We start from the raw sequence: 22743 nt of genomic DNA, 5'->3' as shown, positions 1-22743 counted from the left end.
GCATTGGTTGTAAAGCTGGTTTGGTGGTGCTGATTTTTCTTAGCTTTTGCTTGTGTGTAAAGGTTTTAATTTCTCCGTCAAATCTGAATGAGATCCTTGCTGGGTAGAATAATCTTGGTTGCAGGTTCTTTCCTTTCATCACTTTAAATATGTCCTGACACTCCCTCTGGATTGCAGAGTTTCTGCTGAAAGATCAGCTGTTAACCTTATAGGGATTCCCTAGTACGTTATTTGTTGTTTTTCCCTTGCTGCTTTTAATGTTTTTTCTTTGTATTTAATTTTTGATAGTTTGATTAATATGTGTCTTGGCATGTTTCTCCTTGGGTTTATCCTGTATGGGACTCTCTGTGCTTCCTGGACTTGATTGACTATTTCCTTTCCCATATTAGGGAAGTTTTCAACTATAAACTCTTCAAATATTTTCTCAGTCCCTTTCTTTTTCTCTTCTTCTTCTGGGACCCCTATAATTCGAATGTTCATGCATTTAATTTGTCCCAGAGGTCTGTGAGATTGTCCTCAATTCTTATCATTCTTTTTTCTTTATTCTGCTCTGTGGTAGTTATTTCCACTATTTTATCTTCCACGTCAATTACCCCTTCTTCTGCCTCAGTTATTCTGCTATTGATTCAGTCTATAGAATTTTTAATTTCATTTATTGTGTTGTTCATCATTGTTTGCTTGCTCTTTAATTCTTCTAGGTCCTTGTTAAATATTTCTTCTATTTTCTCCATTCTATTTCCAATATTTTCGATCATCTTTACTATTATTACTTTGAATTCTTTTTCAGGTAGACTGTCTATTTTCTCTTCATTTTTTTGGTCTGGTGGGTCTTTACCTTGCTCCTTCATCTGCTGTGCATTTCTCTGTCTTCTCATTTTGCTTAACTTACTCTGTTTGGGGTCTCCTTTTCGCAGGCTGCAGGTTCGTAGTTCCCATTGTTTGTGGTGTCTGCTCTCAGTGGGTAAAGTTGGTTTAGTGCATTGTGTAGGCTTCCTGGTAGAGGGGACTGGTGGTTGTGTTCTGGTGAATGAGGCTGGATCTTGTCATTCTGGGGGGAGGGACTGCATCTGGTGGTGTGTTTTGGGGTGTCTTTGACCTTATTATGATTTTAAGCAGCCTCTCTGCTAATGGTGGGGTTGTGTTCCTGTCTTGCTACTTGTTTGTCATAGGGCGTCCTGCACTGTAGCTTGTTGGTTGTTGAGTGGACCTAGGTCTTAGTGTGAGTTGGAGATCTCTGGGAGATGTTTCACCTTTTGATATCACATGGGGCCAGGAGGTCTCTGAAGGACCTATGTCCTGAACTCAGCTTCCCTACCTCAGAAGCTCAGGCCTGAGCACCAAGACCCTGTCAGCCACATGGCTCAGAATAAAAGGGAGAAGAAAGAAAAGAGAGAAAGAAAGAAAGAACGAAAGAAAGAAAAGAAAATACAAAATAAAGTTATTAAAATAAAAATTTTTTAATATTATTAAAAATAAAAAAGTCATTAAAAAAATGAAAGAAAGAAAGAAGAGAGAAACCAAACCAGAAAACAAATCTACCTATGAAAACAAGTGCTAAAAACTATACTAAGAAAATTTTAAAAACGGACCGACAAAACCCTATGACAAATGGTAAAAGCAAATCTATGCAGACAAAATCACATAAAGAAGCATATACATACACACTCACAACAAGAGAAAAAGGAAAAATATATATATATTAAAAAAAGAAGAGAGCAACCAAATCAATAAACAAACCTACCAATGATAATAAGCTCTAAATACTAAACTAAGATAAACATAAAACCAGAAACAAATTAGATGCAGAAAGTAAACCCCAAGTCTAGAGTTGCTCCCAAAGTCTACTGCCTCAATTTTGGGAAGATTTGTTGTCTATTCAGGTATTCCACAGATGCAGGGTACATCAAGTTGATTGTGGAGATTTAATCCGCAGCTCCTGAGGCTGCTGGAAGAGATTTCCCTTTCTCTTCTTTGTTCGCACAGCTCCTGGGGTTCAGCTTTGGATTTGGCCCAGCCTCTGCGTGTAGGTCACCTGAGGGCATCTGTTTCCCGCTCAGACAGGACAGGGTTACATTAGCAGATGATTAGGGGGCTCTGGCTCACTCAGGCTGGGGGGAGGGAGGGGTACGGAATGCAGGGTGAGCCTGCGGCAACAAAGGCCAACGTAACTTTGCAACAGCCTGAGGCATGCCGTGTGTTTTCCCGGGGAAGTTGTTCCTGGATTACAGGACCCTGGCAGTGGTGGGCTGCACAGGCTGCTGGGAGGGGGGTGCTTGCACACAGGCTTCTTGGTGGCTGCAGCAGCAGCCTCAGCGTTTCATGACTGTCTCTGGTGTCCACACTGATATCTGCAGCTTGAGCCCATCTCTGGAGCTCGTTTAGGTGGTGCTCTGAATCCCTTCTCCTCGCGCACCCCGAAACAATGGTCTCTTGCCTCTGAGGCAGGTCCAGACTTTTTCACAGACTCCCTCCCGGCTAGCTGTGGCACACTAGCTCCCTTCAGGCTGTGTTCACGCAGCCAACCCCAGTCCTCTCCCTGGGGTCTGACCTCCAAAACTCTGAGCCTCAGCTCCCAGCCCCCACCTGCCCCTGCAGGTGAGCAGACAAGTCTCTCAGCCTGGTTTGTGTTGGTCAGCACCAATCCTCTGTGTGGGAATCTCTCTGCTTTGCCCTCTGCACTCCTGTTGCTGCATTCTCCTCCATGGCTCCGAGGCTTCACCCCCCCACCACCATCCATCTCTGCCAGTGAAGGGAGTGCCTAGTGTGTAGAAACTTTTCCTCCTTCACAGCTCCCTCTCAGAGATGCATGTCCCTTCCCTATTCTTTTGTCTCTGGTTTTTCTTTTTTCTTTTGCCCTACCCAGGTACGTGGGGAGTTTCTTTCATTTTGGGAAGTCTGAGGTCTTCTGCCAGCGTTCAGTAGGTGTTCTGTAGGAGTTTTTCCACATCTAGATATATTTCTGATGTATTTGTGTGGAGAAAGGTGATCTCCACTTCTTACTCCTCCACCATCTTAAACCACATTCTCCATGTCTTTTTTTATATATATATATATATATATATACTTTTATTTTATTTATTTATTTTCTTTCTTTCTTTTGGCTGCATCACATCTTAGTTGTGGCATGTAGGGTCTTCACTGAGGCCTGCAGGACCTTTCATTGTGGCATGGGCTCTTCACTCTGGCTAGTTGTGGCATGTGGGTTTTCTCTCTCTAGTTGTGGTGCATGGGGTCCAGAGCATGTGTACTCTGTAGTTTGCAGCATTCGGGCTCTCTCGTTGAGGCACATGAGCTCAGTAGTTGTGGCATGTGGGCTTAGTTGCCCTGTGGCACATGGGATCTTAGTCCCCTGACCAGGAATCAAACCTGCTTACCCTGCATTGGAAGGCAGATTCTTTACCACTAGACCACCATGGATGTCCCCTCATGTCTTTTTATAGCTTGATAGCTCTTTTCTTTTCAGCACTGAGTAATATTCCACTTTCTGGATGTACACAGTTTATTTATCCATTCACCTACCAATGGTCATGTTGGTTTTATTCCAAGTTTCAGCAATGATGACTAAAGCTGCTGTTAACATCCTGTGCAGGTTTTTGTGTAGACATAAATTTTTAACTCCTTTGTGTAAAAACCAAGAAGCATGATTGCTCGATTGTATGGAAGGTAGATGTTTAGTTTTGTAGGAAACCACCAAACTGTGCCCCAAAGGGGCTGTACCATTGTGCATTCCCACCAATAATAAGTGAGAGTAGCTGTTGCTCCACATCCTCGCCAGCATTTGGGGTTGCCAGTGATCTGGATTTTGGCCATTCTGATTGCGGTGTAGTAGTATCTCATTGTTGTTTTAATGGGCATTTCCCTGATGACATATGATGTACAGCATCTTTTAATATGCTTATTTGTGCACTGTATATCTTCTTTCGTTAGGTGTCTGTCATAAAAATGACATTTTAATTAAACTTTAATTAATGCAATTTTAAACATGCAATGCAATAAGCAAAATCCATCCCTTGCCATCTATCCATAAAGTCATCTCTCTAAGCCAAAACAACTCTGGAAAGGGAGAACAAAGTTAGAGAGTGAACACATAATGTTTTCAAGACTTATTATAAAGGTACAATAGTCAAGACAATGCAGTATTGCATAAAAATAGACACAGGGAGAAAAAAAGTCTGTTCAACAAGAAATTAAGGAAACACTCCCATTTACCATTGCAATAAAAAGAATAAAATACCTAGGAATAAACCTACCTAAGGAGACAAAAGACCTCTATTCAGAAAACTATAAGACACTGGTGAAAGAAATTAAAGATGATACCAACAGATGGAGAGATATACCATGTTCTTGGATTGGAAGAATCAATATTGTGAAAATGACTATACTACCCAAAGCAATCTACAGATTCAATGCAATCCCTATCAAATTACCAATGGCATTTTTTTTATGGAACTAGAACAAATCATCTTAAAATTTGTATGGAGACAGAAAAGACCCTGAATAGCCAAAGCAGTCTTGAGGGAAAAAAACGGAGCTGGAGGAATCAGACTCCCTGACTTCAGACTATACTACAAAGCTACAGTAATCAAGACAATATGGTACTGGCACAAAAACAGAAATATAGATCAATGGAACAGGATAGAAAGCCCAGAGATAAACTCATGCACCTATGGTCAATTAATCTATGACAAAGGGAGTAAGCGTATACAATGGAGAAAAAACAGTCTCTTCAATAAGTGGGGCTAGGAAAACTGGACAGCTACATGTTAAAGAATGGATTTAGAACACTCCCTAACACCAAGTACAAAAATAAACTCAAAATGGATTAAAGACCTAAATGTAAGACTGGACACTATAAAACTCTTAGAGGAAAACATAGGAAGAACACTCTTTGACATCAATCACAGCAAGATCTTTTTTGACCCACCTACTAGAGTAATGGAAATAAAAACAAAAATAAACAAATGGGACCTAATGAAACCTCAAAGCTTTTGCACAGCAAAGGAAACCATAAACAAGACAAAAAGACAACCCTCAGAATGGGAGAAAATATTTGCAAACGAATCAACAGACAAAGGATTAATCTCCGAAATATATAAACAGATCATGCAGCTCAATATTAAAGAAATAAACAACCCAATCCAAAAATGAGCAGAAGACCTAAATAGACATTTCTCCAAAGAAGACATACAGATGGCCAAGAAGCACATGAAAAGCTGCTCAACATCACTAATTATTAGAGAAATGCAAATCAAAACTACAATGAGGTATCACCTCACATCAGTTAGAATGGGCATCATCAGAAAATCTACAAACAACAAATGCTGGAGAGGGTGCAGAGAAAAGGGAACCCTCTTCCACTGTTGGTGGGAATGTAAATTGATACAACCACTATGGAGAACAGTACAGAGGTTCCTTCAAAAACAAAAAATAGAATTACCATGTGATCCAGCAATCTCACTACTGGGCATATACCCAGAGAAAACCATAAATCAAAAAGACACATTCACCACAATGTTCATTGCAGCACTATTTACAATAGCCAGGTAATGAAAGCAACCTAAATGCCCACAGACAGACGAATGGATAAAGATGTGGTACATATATAAAATAGAATATTATTCAGCCATAAAAAGGAACGAAACTGAGTCATTTGTTGAGATGTGGCTGGATCTAGAGACTGTCATACAGAGTGAAGTAAGTCAGAAAGAGAAAAAAAATATCATATATTAATGCGTGTATGTGGAACCTAGAAAAATGGTACAGATGAGCTGGTTTGCCTGACAGAAGTTGAGACACAGATGTAGAGAACAGATGTATGGACAACAAGAGGGGAAAACCGCGGTGGGGTGGGGATGGTGGTGTGCTGAATTGGGCAATTGGGATTGACATGTATACCCTGATGTGTATAAAATTGATGACTAATAAGACCCTGTAGTATAAAAACAAACAAACTAACTAACAAAACAACTAATATTAACCTTTCTTTGGGTTATTTGTATGGAAATATGTTAATATAAATGTTTCAGACATTACATGAAATTTCTAAAACTCTTAAAAAAAAGTAGTGGTAGAATAATTGATATTCAGGGGCAAAAATAATCCCACTTTCATGTATATACTGTATAATAAATAGGCAAAATATAGTATATACTATGTGATTCCATTTATATAAATCTAGGAAATGCAAACTAAACTATAATGACCAAAAGCACATCAGCCATTTCCTGGGGAGTGGATAATGAGGAACAGTAGAAACAAAGGATTACCAAGGGGCATGAGGAAACTTTGGGGGTGAAGTTTCACTGTCTTGAGTGTGGTGATGATTTCACAAGTGTATGCATATATCAAAACTCGTCAAATTGTATACTTTAAATGCAGTTTGTTATATGACAATTATACTTCAATAAAGCTGTTTTTTTAGAAAGCAAACAAAACCTAAAATTATCATATTAAGTGAAGTAAGACAGAGAAAGACAAATATCATATGATGTCACTTATATGTATAATCGAAGAAATGATACAAATAAGATGGCCAAAAAGCACAGGAAAATATGCCCAACATCACTAATTATTAGAGAAATGCAAATCAAAACTACCAGGAGGTATCACCTCACACCAGTCAGAATGACCATCATCAAAAAATCTACAAACAATAGGGCTTCCCTGGTGGCGCAGTGGTTGAGAGTCTGCCTGCCAATACAGGGGACACGGGTTCGTGCCCCGGTCCAGGAGGATCCCACATGCCACGGAGCGGCTGGGCCCATGAGCCATGGCCGCTGAGCCTGTGTGTCCGGAGCCTGTGCTCCACAATGGGAGAGGCCACAACAGTGAGAGGCCCGTGTACTGCAAAAAAAAAAAAAAAAAAAAAAAATCTGCAAACAATAAATGCTGGAGAGGGTATGGAGAAAAGGGAACCCTCCTACACTGTTGGTGGGAATATAAATTGGTACAGCCACTATGGAGAATGGTATGGAGGTTCTTTAAAAAACTGAAAATAGAAGTACCATATGACCCAGCAATCCCACTCTTGGGTATATAACTGGAGAAAATCATAATTCAAAAAGATACATGCACCCCAGTGTTCACTGCAGAACTATTTACAATAGCCAGGACATGAAAGCAACCTAAATGTCCATCAACAGAGGAATGGATAAAGAAGATGTGGTACATATATATAATGGAATATTACACAGGTGTAAAAAAAGAATGAAATAATGCCATTTGTAGCAACATGGATGGACCCAGAGATTATCATACTAAGTGAAGTAAGTCAGGGAGAGAAAGACAAATATCATATGAAATTGCTTGTATGTGGAATCTAAAAAAGGGTACAAATGAACTTATTTACAAAACAGAAGTAGAGTCACAGATATACAAAACAAACATATGGTTACCAGGGGATGGGGAGGAGGGATAAACTGGGAAATTGGAGATGACATATACACAGTACTATATATAAAATAGATAACTAATAACAACCTGCTGTATAGCACAGTGAACTCTACTCAATACTGTTTAATGGCCTATATGGGAAAAGAATCTAAAAAAAGAGTGGATATATGTATCTGTATAACATTCACTTCGCTGTACATCTGAAACTAACACAACATTGTAAATCAACTATACTCCAATAAAAATTTTTTTAAAATTATAACTAACTGTATAGCACAGGGAACTATATTCAATATCCTGAGATAAACCATAATGGAAAAGAATATAAAATAATGTATATATATGTATAGCTGAATCACCTTGCCATAGAGCAGAAATTAACACAACATTGTAAATCCACTATACTTCAATAAAAATTATAACCAAAAAAAGATACAAAGGATACAGTTATATACATATATGTATATATATAACGGAATCAATTTGCTGTACATCTGAAACTAATACAACATTGCGAACTAACTATACTTCAATTAAAAAATGGTTAAAAAATCAAACAAAAAATCATTACTCTATTTAAGAAAAGTACCTGTTTCCTTACCTAAAAAAAAAGTAGATAAGGAAGATGGGAAGATATCCACAGTATATTGCTAAGTGTGAAAACAAGGTTCAGAGCCATGCTACTGCTAGTAATAGCAAACTCATAAAGCATTTATTTGTGGCAGATATTCTTCTAAATGCTTTATGTGTAATAATCCATTTATTCTTGCTAATATTCATGTGAGGTGGCATTATTACTTTATACTTTTGCAGATGAAGGAACTGAGGCCTGTCTCAATCATACAGCTAACAACTTGTGAATGAGGGTTGCTTCATCCAGCAGTCAGGTCCTAGTCTGTGCTCTTAACTGCTAACTTGACTGCAAGATTCCACTTGTGTAAAATAACTGTGCCTGTAAGGGCAGATGTATGTAGATTAGGGAAGGAGAGTGAAATATGGAAAAGGCACTGTTGAAAGGGAATTTTATTCTTTAATGTAAATACTATGATCTTGTTTGAATTTTTACAGCAATCAGTCCTGTGTCAGTTAGGAAGCAGATGCTGAGAAGTCAGAAATGCAAGTGGTTTATTGGGAGGTAACACTTGTGAACGATAAAGTGGAAGCAAGACTGGGCAGGGAGAGCCTCAGACTATCAAATAGATGGGGCTAAATCTAAGCCAACAGTGGAGAGCTCTGAAGCGAAGACTGCCTACTCAATCTCATGTTGAGTAGAAATGGCCAGGCCCTGGTAGTCCCATCATGTTCAGTCATGGACTGTGGACCACTTGGAAAAGTGAGCCCTCAGCTTGAAAAAAAAGCCCAAAAGGATCCTGAAGGCACTGCAGAGAAAGGCTGTCAACTACCGGCACTGTGTAGCAGAATAAGCTCTCTCTTTAGAGATCTGAACAGTTCTCCTCCTTGGCTGCCATACCACCAAATGGGAAGAATATATTTTCTTACAAAGTTCTTAAGTGTACAGTGTTTCCCAGAACTGCTTGGGAGACAAGTGGAAGATCTGCAATGATGATAAAGCATTGCAGATCTCAGTGAAATAGAAATGAGCAAAGATACCCATTAGACAAAATACTCCAACTATTGACAAGAAGGTTTGGAGAAATATCCATTTCTTTAGTGTGTTTTTCTCCACCCTGTGGAGAAGAAAAAGCAAATGCCCAAGTATACTGAACCTTCTCCAAAAGAAACTGCTTCTTTATACCTGCCCAGTGTGGAAGACAATTCAACCACTCCCTCTAAACAAATCCTCCTCAAGAAGGTCTTACACTCTGTTTGATAATACTATGTGAGATAGAACTCCTATACTAGTATTCATTTATTATTATATTTATTATTGTTGTTGTTGTTGTTACAGCATTTAACAGGTTCCATGCAAGGCAGAACAAGTCAAGGTGGAATCTAAAGTCATCAATGCAAAAGATTCCATTTTTATTTTCAAATTCAATTGAGTGAGATATGCAAGTAAACATGCTCAAAAAGGGAAATACATTTGTTATCCCTAATACTTTCCCAAACAAGGAAAAGGGAATAAATCTCCAGAATATTGAGTGAAAAGGACATGGTGAAATTATCTTGGCCGGTCTCTCCTGCCAAGTAAAGTGGTCTCCAAGTATAGAGGTTGCATTACTGAGCCATATGAATAATTAAGCAAGCACTTGCCACCTGCAGGAAACAGAAAATGAAGGATAATATCAAGTACCTCTCGACTCTAACTGCAAAAAAAAATCATTTTCCCTGGAAATCAGTGGTTCCAACCTGATAAAACTGGCACAAAGTTATTAATTCCCTATATTTTACAAATTGAGACATAGCGCTTTTCAAAAGTTTATTTCCTCATCTTTGATGGTTATACACTCTTCCTTATGTTCTCTCTTTTCTTTTTCAATCAACTTCCATCCCCTCAACACACACACAAAACAATATTTTAAGCTTGTAGTATGATTATGGAAATAGATTGTGAATCAGAAGAACAAGGTTTGACACTCATATCTGCTACTGAGTATTGTCTTAAGTTAATCTTTCATTTACATTAATTTTGACACAATTTTCTCAAATGCCCAAGTAATGACTAAAATATAAATATTCAAACAAAGATACACTTTCTGTATTCTGCCTCCAAAGTATCAGCCACAGTCTCTCTGTTCAAGTAGTGTTTCATCTATGAAAAAGCAAGAACAAACATAAAATCTATGGAAAAATGCTAAGGAAAAGGAAAACATCCAATTAGGAATTATGAGCCCCTTGCCTGTATATATGCGATGGCTATAACAAGACAGCACTTTGAAATACCTGCTTAAGATGAATCTGATTGTGCATACATCAAAAGACAAAACAAAAATTCAAGACTGTGACTCAGATAACATTTAAAACTAAGTACCCTTCATTGAGCTTTTTGCTGTGTCTCAGATTCTGTGCTAAGACCTTACTGACATTATTCCATTTAAATAACAATGTTAAGAAGTAGATATTAAAATCCCCATTCTTCAAAAAAAAAAAATCCCCATTCTAGAGATGAGAATAATCAAAACTTAAAGGAGTAAATACCTTACACAGTAAAAGTTCCAGAATTCAAAGCAGCTTTGTTTTATTCCTAAACCTGTACTACAGTGACTCCATATAAAACAAAGGAACACTGTCATTGGCCTGCAAACATTCATGTGCATCAAAATCACCTGAAAGACCTGTTAAAACAGACTGCCTAGCCCACCCTCAAAGTTTCTGATTCAGTAGGTGCTGCAGCTGGAGAATGTGCATTTCTATCCAGTTCCTAGAAGATGCTGATGCTGCTAGTCTAGACACTACATTTTGAGATGCACTGTTCTAAACCAATGGTTTCCAGATCTCTAGATTTCAGATAGTAAAAAAAAAAAAAATTAATAAATTTTGACAGATCACCAAACTTTATTATACTAAGTTGCTACATAAATACACACACCAAAACAAAACAAAACAAAAACCTACATTCTAGTATCTCTATAATTTTTTTAAATTAAGGCATAATTTACATATTGGAAAATTGACACTGCAAGTTTTGACATACATATAGTCATGTAACGGCACTACAATCAAGATATAGAATAGTTTCTTCATCCCAAAGAATACCCCTGTGCTTCATTGTAATAAACCCCTCTCCCACCCCCAGCCCCTGGCAACGACAGATATGTTTTCTGTTTCTATAGTTTTACCTTTTCCAGAATGTCATACAAGCGGAATCATACAGTATGGAGCCATTTAAGTTTGGCTTCTCTTCCTTAGTATAATGAATTTGAGATTCATCTAGTTTGTTTTGTGTAATTTGTATACTGGTATACAGTCTAGAAATACAGGTATTCCCCGCATTTTGAAAGTTCGCTTTACACCTCTTCCTTATTTCAAAAAAACCTACATTAGTATCTGTTTTCGTTAACCAAAAGAAATTCAAAAGAGAATTCTGCTTTTACAAAAAAAAGGTGGAAAGCTTATATAGTGTTCAGCGTTTGTTTTGCAGCAAGGCATTATAGAGGCAGCGTGTGCCCCGAGCAGGGAGTGGCCCTGCCAGGCTCCTTCCCCAGAACTACACACAGCATCTCTGCATCAAGCCGCTGTAGCTTTGAACTGTGTCTGTGAGCCTCTAAGATTTATCTCAATTTATTTTGTGTATCCGTTAGTAAGATGTATCCTAAGGTAATTGCTTCTTCTCTTTATACTATTTTGACTGTCTTACAGAAGGTTCCATAGGAACTCTCTAGTTTCGAATAGCAGGAAAAGCTGTATTCCATTGTATGGATGGATATGTCACAGTTTGTTTAGTCCCCAGTTGAAGAGTATTTGGGTTGCTTCTAGGTTAGAGCAATTACGATAAAAGCTGTTATAAACATTCACATACATGTTTTTATGTATGGATTAGGAATGGGATAGCTGAATGATATGGTAAGGGTAATTTGAGCTATACAAGAAACTCCCGAACCATTATCCAAGATGGTTGCATCATTTTACATTCCCACCAGCAACAGAGTTGTTCCACCTGCTCACCAAGACTTAAGATTGTCAGTTGTTTTGTTTGTTTTTAACCTTAGCCATTCTAATAAGTGCATAATGAGATCTGACTGTAGTTATAATCTGTACTTCCCTAATGAATAATGATGTTGAGCATCTTTTTGTGTCTTCAAAACTTGTTATTCTTTTTCGAAGTTGTTTGTCTATTCTAGTTCCTTTGTTTTTCTAGAATCAGCTTGTTAATTTCTATTAAAAGTCCTGCAGGGATTCTGAATGTCATTAAACTGAGTCTAAAGATCAATTAAGGTATGAACAAAATTGGTTCTCCCAGTCCACAAATACGGCATAGCTCTCCTTGATTTCTTTCATCAGTATTTTTTTGTTCTCAGCATACAGATCTTGAACATATTTTGTAAAATCTATACCCAAATATTTCATTTTTTGGTGCTACTGTAATGATACTTCTAAAATTTCAATTTCTAATTTTTCATTGTTAGTATATCAATAATTTAATTTTCAAAGATGTTTTAGTGCTGAAAGTGAGAAAGGTGTACAGTAGTGTCAATAACTATTTTTGGTTTAGTGAATAAATTAATAAGAAAGTAAAATGAGGGAAAAACACAATAAGGAGCTTCAGGTTCTAGACAATGGGGTAAACCTAAGGACCGAGAGGTCTAAATTCCATCCTGATGTCATTCAGCTATCCTCTGGAGCTTCTCTCATGTTTCCTAGACCTTCAGATATGTGCCTCCTTCTTGACAGTCAGGTCTCAAATTACATGCAACTCAGACAGCCCAATCTCAGCCCTACTCCTTATCATTTTCTGTCAGTCCACCCTGTTTTCATTTTTTCCTAACCTTTTTTATTGCTTGACCTTTGCTTTTTATTGACTTATTTATTTTTGGTCTTCCCTCACTAGTTTTGTTTACTGCTATATCAAAGTACTAAGAATGAGGTCTGACACACAGAAGGCATCAGGATGTGTTTATTGAATGAAAGAAGGAACTAAGGTTAGATACAAGAATGAGCTGCAAAAATAACCATTTTTAAACATAACAAAAAAAATAAAATTCACTTAAAAGAGCAAAAAAAAATCAAGTACTAGAAATATTTTTTTTAAGTGTGCAAGACCTTCCTGGAAGAAATAAAACGTATTTATTGCAGAACATAAAAGAAGTCCTGAATAAACACCATATTTATGATTGAGAAACTCAAAGTCACAAACTATATTAATTTTCCCTATATAAAATTATAAATGCATGTGCTTCCCAAGTCACCAGAGTGAGGGGAGTTAGGGAAGTGAGGGCCTTCACAAGAGTGCAAAATTTAAAAGGACAGCAAAAAACTCAGTAGTCAAGATCAATAATATTTTAATGCAATGTTTCTTAAAAATCAAAATTAATCAAAAAATTAGTAATTAACAAAGTGTACAAATTTTCAAGAAAGGATGAAAGACAGGATCAGCCTTGACTTTCCATTTTGCTTCTGCCTCCAATATGGCTTGACATTGGAACTACTACTGATATGATTTTTATTTTAAAAAATGTAACATTTTGTTATCAGGTAGTTTTAGTATTAATTTTTATTTCTAAAATATTATTTATCTTGATTATTGGGCTTTTTGGGAACCCCCTTATCTTTTGCTCTTTAGATAAATGCATCACTTGACTCACTCTAGTTTTGGCTAAAAAAATTCTATGAAAATTACATGGGATTTTTATTTATCAAACTGATTCTGAAGTTTATATATAAGAATACAGATCTGAGAAGAGCCAAAAGGCACTGATATCTAACTAGGCAATCCTTGGAAAACCTACTAATTTGTTATCATCACAGGTCAGGGCATAACCCTCATTCACCTCAGGAAGGACAGAGATGAGGCAGAGTAGCTGCAGAGTGTTGCCAAGAGAACCGGACAGGAGCAGCAGGGGCGAGAGAATGAATCTGAAGAAGCTTTTGCTAAAAGATGCCTCCAAGTGTCCATACAGAGCACACCTATGACCCAGAAAAGCACCAGGAAACAGAGTAACAGAGTGGATGGAGGACTTGGAGGGAGGGCCTGGAGTCCCCGTTCACTAGGTGGTGTCAAGGAGACATGGGATATCTTTAAAACAATCCAGGTAGAAAAATGTATGTTCAGGGAGCAGTTGAGAAGAATCACCAACCAGATTTACAGTACATGTCCTTCACCAATCTCCATGTATACACCCTTGCTATGTGATGGCTTTGGATGGCCCCTTGGATTTGACTCACTTTGATTTCTTTAATCCTACCCTGGATTCACCCCTGTTGCCATGATAGCTTGGGTCATGGGTTCATCCCTTTTGTATTTCAGACTTCCCCCATCCCCCTGGCACCTTACCTGGCAATTATTACTCTGCCCACATCCTTAATCTCACCCCACCCCACCATCTCCCAATTGGCTTCCCAGTTATAATCTTCACCCACTCCTACTTCTAGTTCCTCATGAATAGTCGCATGCAGGGCTGTATGGCCCATGGAGGAAGAACCAAATGTATTTTCCTATCCACAAAGTGAAGTATAAAAATCAATTAAGAGAAAAAGAGACTCTTTTTTTATTATGGAAATTAAGCTACTACTAAAAAAAATTGATTAAAGCTGAACTAGGGCCTCCCTGGTGGCGCAGTGGTTAAGAGTCCGCCTGCCGATGCAGGGGATACGGGTTCGTGCCCCGGTCTGGGAGGATCCCATATGCCACGGAGCGGCTGGGCCCGTGAGCCATGGCCGCTGGGCCTGCGCATCCGGAGCCTGTGCTCCGCAATGGGAGAGGCCACAACAGTGAGAGGCCCACATACCGCAAAAAGAAAAAAAAAAAAAAAAAAAGCTGAACTAAAATTTTTGGGGAAAAAAGAGCAATTTTATCTGCTGTTAAATTGAATACAAATTTTAAAAGGGATGCTGGGATACAGAATTTCTACTGATTACTTTATCAGCACCTAATGCTAATACATTTCTGAGAGGCAACCATGTACAGCAAGTATACAATTCATCACAAAACTGAACAAAGAAAAGTGTCTACAGTCAAAGAAGGATTTTTTTCCCTCTCCTTTGGCCCTCTCTAAAGCCTCCTGTAAACATGAGAAAGACAAGCTGACAATGTCTTTTCTACCATCAGACGAAACCCCTGGTTTTCTGAAGTGTAGCAGCATCTCTGTCTTAACAAAACAAAGCTCTTAACGGTGTGAAATTTAAGCCAGGTCAGTGAAAACTGACATGGTTAGCACACTCATTGCTGCCCATATCTGGAAACAACACGGTAAAAAAGAACATTCGGTGAGGCCAACTAACCCTCTCAACAGTACACATTTCCTATCTTCCCCAAAGCATTAATAATCTCATTTATCAGTTATTACACATTTATTTCTGGTAGATTCCTTTCTAATTAAATTCACCTTACCAAACCAGTAGTTGTTTAAGAAATGCAAGTTATATAATGAGTGCAGTTACAAAGATAGTGTCCAGAGAAATTTATTTTTCCAGTGTTAATTTTTGGCTTGACATAAATTGCTAGCACAAGCCCTATAACAGTGCCACATCTAAGCATGCTGGATGCTTTATGATGCCTTATTTGTGATGTCCTGAATACATTCTAGAGCTTATTATATTTTTCCCTATTTCTGACCCCCAAAAGATGGATTTTTATATATTTTCCTCTTTGTACTGTTTCATTTGCTTGATATTATCAACAGGAAAATGAGATTGCATTCTATAGGTCATTTTTCCTTTATTTCTTATAATCCATTCAAGGCAGATTACCAATATATTTTCAATTAGTAATACCAGAATCACAGGGTAAGAGGTAACATTGTTTATGTAGCAACTGGGCTGGGAATACTAATAAGCTTGGCACATCAATCATGGCAACATCCTATAACTCCAAAGTTCACCTTGAAATTTGCATTGCATTTTGTCATTCCTTTTAAAAGTGTGTCTTTGTCAAAGCAAGGGATGCAACTTTTTATTTCATTCTATTAGTAATCCTTAAAAAATAAAAACTAAAGTCAATGTCAAACCATAGCTTTATCAATATGCTAAATTTCCCAGTGACATAACATATTTTTGGCTCAAAACATTTTTCTTTCTTAATTTCTTTGTTTTTACTAATGCATCCTAAAATTGCATGCAGATACACTTTCTTTAAAAAGGTGCAAAAACTAGTCTCCCAGAAAGCATAGAATAATATTTTTGCTCTTTTATTGGATTCGCATTGTCTAAATAACCATGGTAGCTCCAAACTGTGATGGGTGGTGGGTAAAGCAATCTTCCATAAGAGTTTTAAATATTATTCAAATTTGGCAATATGACACAGATTTACTATCACAAATATGTAATTTTCAAATCAATTTAACTTCTGTCTTATAAATTCCATGCCTTACCAGATTAAATTAGCAACTTGGTACAGATTCTCATTCTTTTTTAGAACTTAAAGTTACAAATTCTTTCTTGTTTATAGTAAGGCAGATCAAATTTTCACAGATTATGGAGATAGTAATATGAGATTACTACATCCTATAGTGAAATATTCAAATATTATGAATACCTACTATGTGTTATGCTCAGTCCTAGGTATTGGAGCACACCACTTATAAACTAGACAAAAATCCTTCTTTTAAGACATTATAGTTTAGTTGAATGGGGGCAGAAAACAAATAAATAACATTTAACATACAGTGTGTTGTAAGGGGTTAAGTATTATGAAAAAATAAATCAAGAAAAAGGAATAGGGTCTACAGGAAGCAGGATTTGTTGCATTTTTAAATAGGCCAGAGTAAGAATTACTGAGACAATACTTTTATGTTAAAACCTGTAGAATGCACGGAAGAAGCCATGTATATCTCTGACGGGAGAGCACAGAGAACATCAGGGCAATGGCTGTGAAGAGTATCTGGCAAGTTTGAGTACTAGCAAGTATGTTGAGGGGATTGGAACAGAATAAATAAAAAGAGAAGTAGTAGGGCTTCCCTGGTGGCGCAGTGGTTGAGAGTCCGCCTGCCAATGCAGGGGACACGGGTTTGTGCCCCGGTCCGGGAAGATCCCACATGCCGCGGAGCGGCTGGGCCCGTGGGCCATGGCCACTGGGGCTGCTCGTCCGGAGCCTGTGCTCTGCAATGGGAGAGGCCACAGCAGTGGGAGGCCCGCATACCACAAAAAAAAAAAAAAAAAAAAAAGATAATTATATTAGTTTTTAAGTTATTGTCTGTTAGGTTCAAATCCAACTTCTATACTCTGTAAATCATACTTCTGCAAATGGGAAGTATTAGAGGAAGACCTCAAAAATGGAGGATAAACAAGGGGCCTACCTTTTCCCATTTGCTCATTTTTGGCTTCTTGTGTGCATCTTGTTTCTCTTAGCATCACCCCAGGCTTGCTTCTTCAGCCAAGCAACAGTGATTTGTTTCTGTAGCCTCAGTTGAATCTATTTTGCAGTGTTACTAACACTTGCAGAATCTGCCTTATTATGTGCCCTCAGAGACCCTGGAAGAGCCAGCCATCATTCCCCTCCTTGGTGGGCTGAGTCCCAGCCTCATAGACCCCTCCTCTGAGCTTAGAGACATCAGCACCATCTGACAAGCCCCTCCAACTGTGAGGTCAGGATTTCAATTTGATGGAGTCCCTTCTAAAATCATCCAAGTTTTAATCATTCTATCTTCTTTCCTTTATTCTTCCAAAACTAGGAATGGTAGCTACTTCTTGCAATTGCTATTTCCATGATACCATCATGTTCTTTTTTTGTCTTTTCTCAGTTATAAATACCTAGTCAACAATTCTTTATGTTGAATTTCCTCCATTAAAGTAACTTGTACGGTTTCTATCTCCTAATGAACCTTGACTGACACAAGGCTATGGAGCCATTGGCATGAAGAGTGGATCTAAAATATTTTCAATAAAAACTTCACAAAAAGGAAACACATTTGAAGAATTGCAACTTATAATAGATCCTTAAAAATAAAATGCATATCCTTCATTAAAACCTAATAAAATAAAATAAAATAATTTTTAGAAATAAATCCACAAGGACAAAGTAACCAGGAGAAGAGACACTAAACAGAAAATTTTGAAAAATTGGAAGCAGATGGAAAAATGACAACTGACCTAGAAAACCTGAGAATACTAAAACCTAAGCCCCAAGGGAAGAAAAAGCACAGAAGCAAGCCAATTTGCACATTAGAACCAAAGAAATATTTCAGCAACTAGAGGCATGGATACTTCTGAGCAATGAGTTCCCTGTGTGTGTGTGTTTTTTTTTCCTCTCCTCATATATCCCAGACTGGGTGCTGAAGCAGCAGGCGACCTAGAAATAACAACAGGCACAGATAAAGAATTCCCTTAAGGAAAGCCTTCCCGATCCAGCCAAAGATTCAGAAAAGGGGTAAACTATCAAGATTTTTTAAAACTACATAATAACCACTGTACTCCAGCCAGAAATATAGAAAAATGGTGACCCCCATTCACAGCTCTGCCATCAAAAGCCAAGTGAGGAAACTAGAATTCTAGCCTCACCAGGCTGTAATAAGTCACCCCAATTCTTCTTCCAGGGAGGTTCCAATGAAGGCTACGGAATGATACAGGACTTTTATCCATAGTGAATGGTAATAACGTGTCCCTCCCTGTGGGATCCATGGAGACCATGTGGGAAACCTGGTCTTCCACCCCCACCCATAGGTATTGACGTCCCTCTCATTTCCTGCTGATTTGGTATCAGATAAGTCCTAGTAGAGAGTCAGGTCTTTTGCCAAAACCCAGTAGTAACAAGGCACCACTCCCCAACAGTGTCAGGGATGCCATGTGGGGAGGAATGAGGTACCCCTCCACTCCCAGCCAGACTGATATTAGTGGATGCACAATAGAGAACCTCGACCCCCACCCTTACCCAGCAGCAAAAAAGCACCTCTCTACCACCAGTGTCAATGGAAATCAAATGAGGAACCTGGACTTTTAACACTACGTGACACTATGAGGTGATATCCCTCTTTCCTCATTGGAATGGTGTCACAGGATGCCTGCTATACTAAAAATTTAAGTAAGATCCAAAATTTCATAATGTAATAACCAAAATGTCCAGGATTCAATAAAAAAAATCACTCATCATACAAAAACTAGGAAATTCTCAACTAGAATGAGAAAAAACAATCATTAGATGCCAACATTCAGACACAGAACTACCTGACAAGAATTTTAAAGTATCCTTAGTAAAAATGCCTCAATAACTGTGAACAGATGTGGAAAATATAAAGAAGGTCTGAATGCATTTATAGAACTAAAAAATAAAATTTAAAATTTAAAACTCAATGAAACAGCTCAAAAGCAGAATGGAGAGAACAGAGGAAAGAATTAGTGAACTGGAAGTTAGAACAATAGAAATTAACCAATCTGAACAACAGAGAGAAAATAAACTTAAAAAATAATAACAAAGACTTATGGGACTTTAACAAAAGCTCTAACATTCTTGTCATAGGAATCCTGGAAGGAGAGAAGAAAAATGGTACAGCTGAAAAGTATTCAAAGAAATAATTGCTAAAAATTTCTCAAATTGGTAAACAACAACAACATAAGCTTACAAATTCAAGAAGTTAAGCAGACATGAAACAAAATAAGCCCAAAGAAATCTACACCTAAGCACATCACAGTCAAACTCTGAAAGCTAAAAACAAGAAATCTTGGAAGCAAGAGGAGAGAAATGACACCTTACCCATAGGGGGAAAAATTCACATAAGATCAGATTTCTCATCAGAAACCATGGAGGCCAGAAGGAAGTGGTACACTATTTTTCAAGTGCTGAAATAAAAGGACTTCAAGCCCAGAGTTCTTTACCTAGCAAAAATACCCCTCAGGAATGAATGGGAGAAATATTCTCAGATGAAGAAAAACTAAGAGAATTTTTCATCAGCTGAACTACCCTAAAATACTGGCTAAATGAATTTCTCTGAACAGAAAGGAATTGATAAAACAAGACGTCTTGGAACATCAGAAAGAAAGAAAGAACAACAGAAAAAGAAAAATTATGGGTGAATATGACAGATTTTTCTCATCTTCTTGAATCTTCAATGTTTGATAGTTGAAGCAAAAATTATAATACTGTCTGATGTATTATAAGCCAGTCTAAATGTATTAGAAAATATGTAAGGCAATTATATTATACGTGGATGAGGGTAACAGGACATAAAGAGAGGTAAGATTTCTATAGTTCAATAGAACACCAGTAGACTGTGATAAATTATGTATATGTAATGTAATATCTTGAGAAACCACTAAAAAGCTATTCAAAGAGATACTCTAAGAATAAAATACATGGATAAATCAAAATGGATTTCTAAAATATGTCCAAGTAACCTATGTAAAACAAGGAAAAAGAAAATGGAGAAGTGAGAAACAGAAAGAACAAAGAGAAACAAAAACAAAACAGCGGACATAAGCTTTAACTTATTACTAATTATATTAAATGTAAATGATCTAAATATACAAATCAAAAGACAGAGTTTGGCATACCCAACTATATGCTGTCTACAAGAAGCTTCAAACGTAACAATATAAGTAGATAAATAGAAAGAAAGGAAGATATGCCATGCAAACACAAATCAAAAGAAAGCAAGAATAGTTTTATAAACATCATATAAACTTGACTTCACAGCAAAGAAAATTATCAAGGATACAGAAAGACATTACACCATAATAAAAGGCTAAATCCACAAAGAAGACATAGAAATCCTAATTGTGTATGCACCAGACAACAGAGTCTCAAAATACATGAAGTAAAAACTGATAGAACTGAAAGAAGAAATAGACAAATCCACAATTATACTTGGGGATGTCAACATTCCCCTCTCAGCAAATGATAGTATTAATAGACAGAAAATTGGCAAGGGTAAAAAAGAACTAACAACATTATCAACCAACAGGTTCTAATCAACATGCAGAGAGCAGTCCACCCAACAATAGAAGAATATACATTCTTTTCAAGCTTGCACAGAATGAATACAAAGATAAACCATATGCTGGGCCATAAAACATTAAAATCATACAGAATGTGTTCACTGGCAATAGTGGAATCTAACTAAAAGTCAATAACTAAAAGATAGCAGGAAAATCACCAAATGTTTGAAATCTAAGCAACATGCTTCTAAGTAGCCCAAGGGTCAAAGAGGAAATCTCAAAGGAAATTTAAAAATACATTGAATTGAATGAAAATGAAAATGCAACATGCTAAAATTTGTGTGACACAACTAAAGCAATGCTGCTAGAGAAACATATAGCATTAAATAATTACATTAGAAAAGAGGAAAGTTCTCAACTCAATAATACAGTTTCCTACTTCAAGAACCTAAAAAAAGAAGAGCAAAATAAATACACAGCAAACAGAAGGAAGGAAATAATAAATATAAGAGCAGAAATAAAAGAAATTGAAAACAGAACAACAACTGAGGAAATCAGTGGAACTGAAAGCTGGTTCTTTGAAATGACCTTCAAAAATTATAACCTCTAGCAAGATTGTCAAAGAAATAAAAGAGAGAGAGAGAAGACACAAATTAGCAATATCAGGAAGGAAACAGACCCTGCAGACATCAAAAGGATAATAAGAGACTACTATGAACAACTATCCACACATAAATTGGACAATTTAGATGAAATGGACCAATTCCTTGAAAAACAACCTACCACAATTCATGCAAATTGAAGTTAATAATTTGAATATCCCCATAACTGTCAAAGAAATTGAAATTAATAATTTAAAATCTCCCCAAAAGGACACATCCAGGTCCAGATGGTTTCACTGGAGAATTCTACCAAATGTTAAAAGAAAAGTTAACACTAATTCTACACATTTTCTTCTAGAAAATAAATGAGAAGGCAACATGTCACCATCATTCTGTGGAGGCAGTATTATCCTGATTCCAAAGACAATATAGAAAATGAAAACTGCAGACCAATATTCCTCATTAAATAACCACAAACAAAACTTTAACAAAATATTAGCAAATACATTTTCAGCAATAAATTTTAGAAATTATGTACATGGCCATATGATATGATTACTCTAAGGAGGCAAGACTGGTCCAATATTAGAAAATGAATCCATGTAATCCACTGTATTAACAGCCTAGAAAGAAAAATTGCATGGTCACATTAATTGATGCAGAAAAGGCAGTTGGCAACACTCACTACTCATTTAAACTAAAAAGTCTCAGAAAACTAGACATAGAGAGAACTTTCTCTACTTGATGAAAATCATCTACAAAAAGCCTCCAGCTAACATCATATTTAATGGTAAAAGACTGAAAGCTTTCCCCTAAGATCACAACAAGGCAAGGATGTCTGCTCTCATCACTCTATTCAGCATAGTTCTGAAAGTTTTACCTAGCACATTAAAGCAAGTAAAGGGAAGAAGAAGCACACAGATCAGAAAGAAAGAAGTAAAATTTTCCCTGTTTGCAGAGGACATGATCATCTATATAGGAAACTCAAAGAAATTTATTAAACTGCTTAGTGAGTTCAGCAAGGTCACAGGATATAAGATCAACATACAAAAGTCAGTTGTATTTGTATATATTAGCAATGAACACAAGACACCAAAATCTAAAATGGAATACATCTATAATCACTAGAAAAAAGAAAAGAAATGCTTTAACTAAACACATATAGAGTCTGTATGCTGATAATCACAAAATGCTGATGAAAGAGGACCTAAGTAAGTGGGGAGACATACTGAGTCATGGATTGGAAGACAACATATAGAGATGTCCAGATTGATTAAAGTTTATCATAATCACTATCAAAGTTCCAGAAAGGTTTTTTGAATATATA

This window comes from Mesoplodon densirostris, chromosome 5, assembly GCF_025265405.1.
Source record: "Mesoplodon densirostris isolate mMesDen1 chromosome 5, mMesDen1 primary haplotype, whole genome shotgun sequence".
Lineage (NCBI taxonomy): Eukaryota > Metazoa > Chordata > Mammalia > Artiodactyla > Ziphiidae > Mesoplodon > Mesoplodon densirostris.
The sequence above is the reverse complement of the archived record's forward strand: the minus strand, read 5'-3'. Positions refer to the sequence as shown.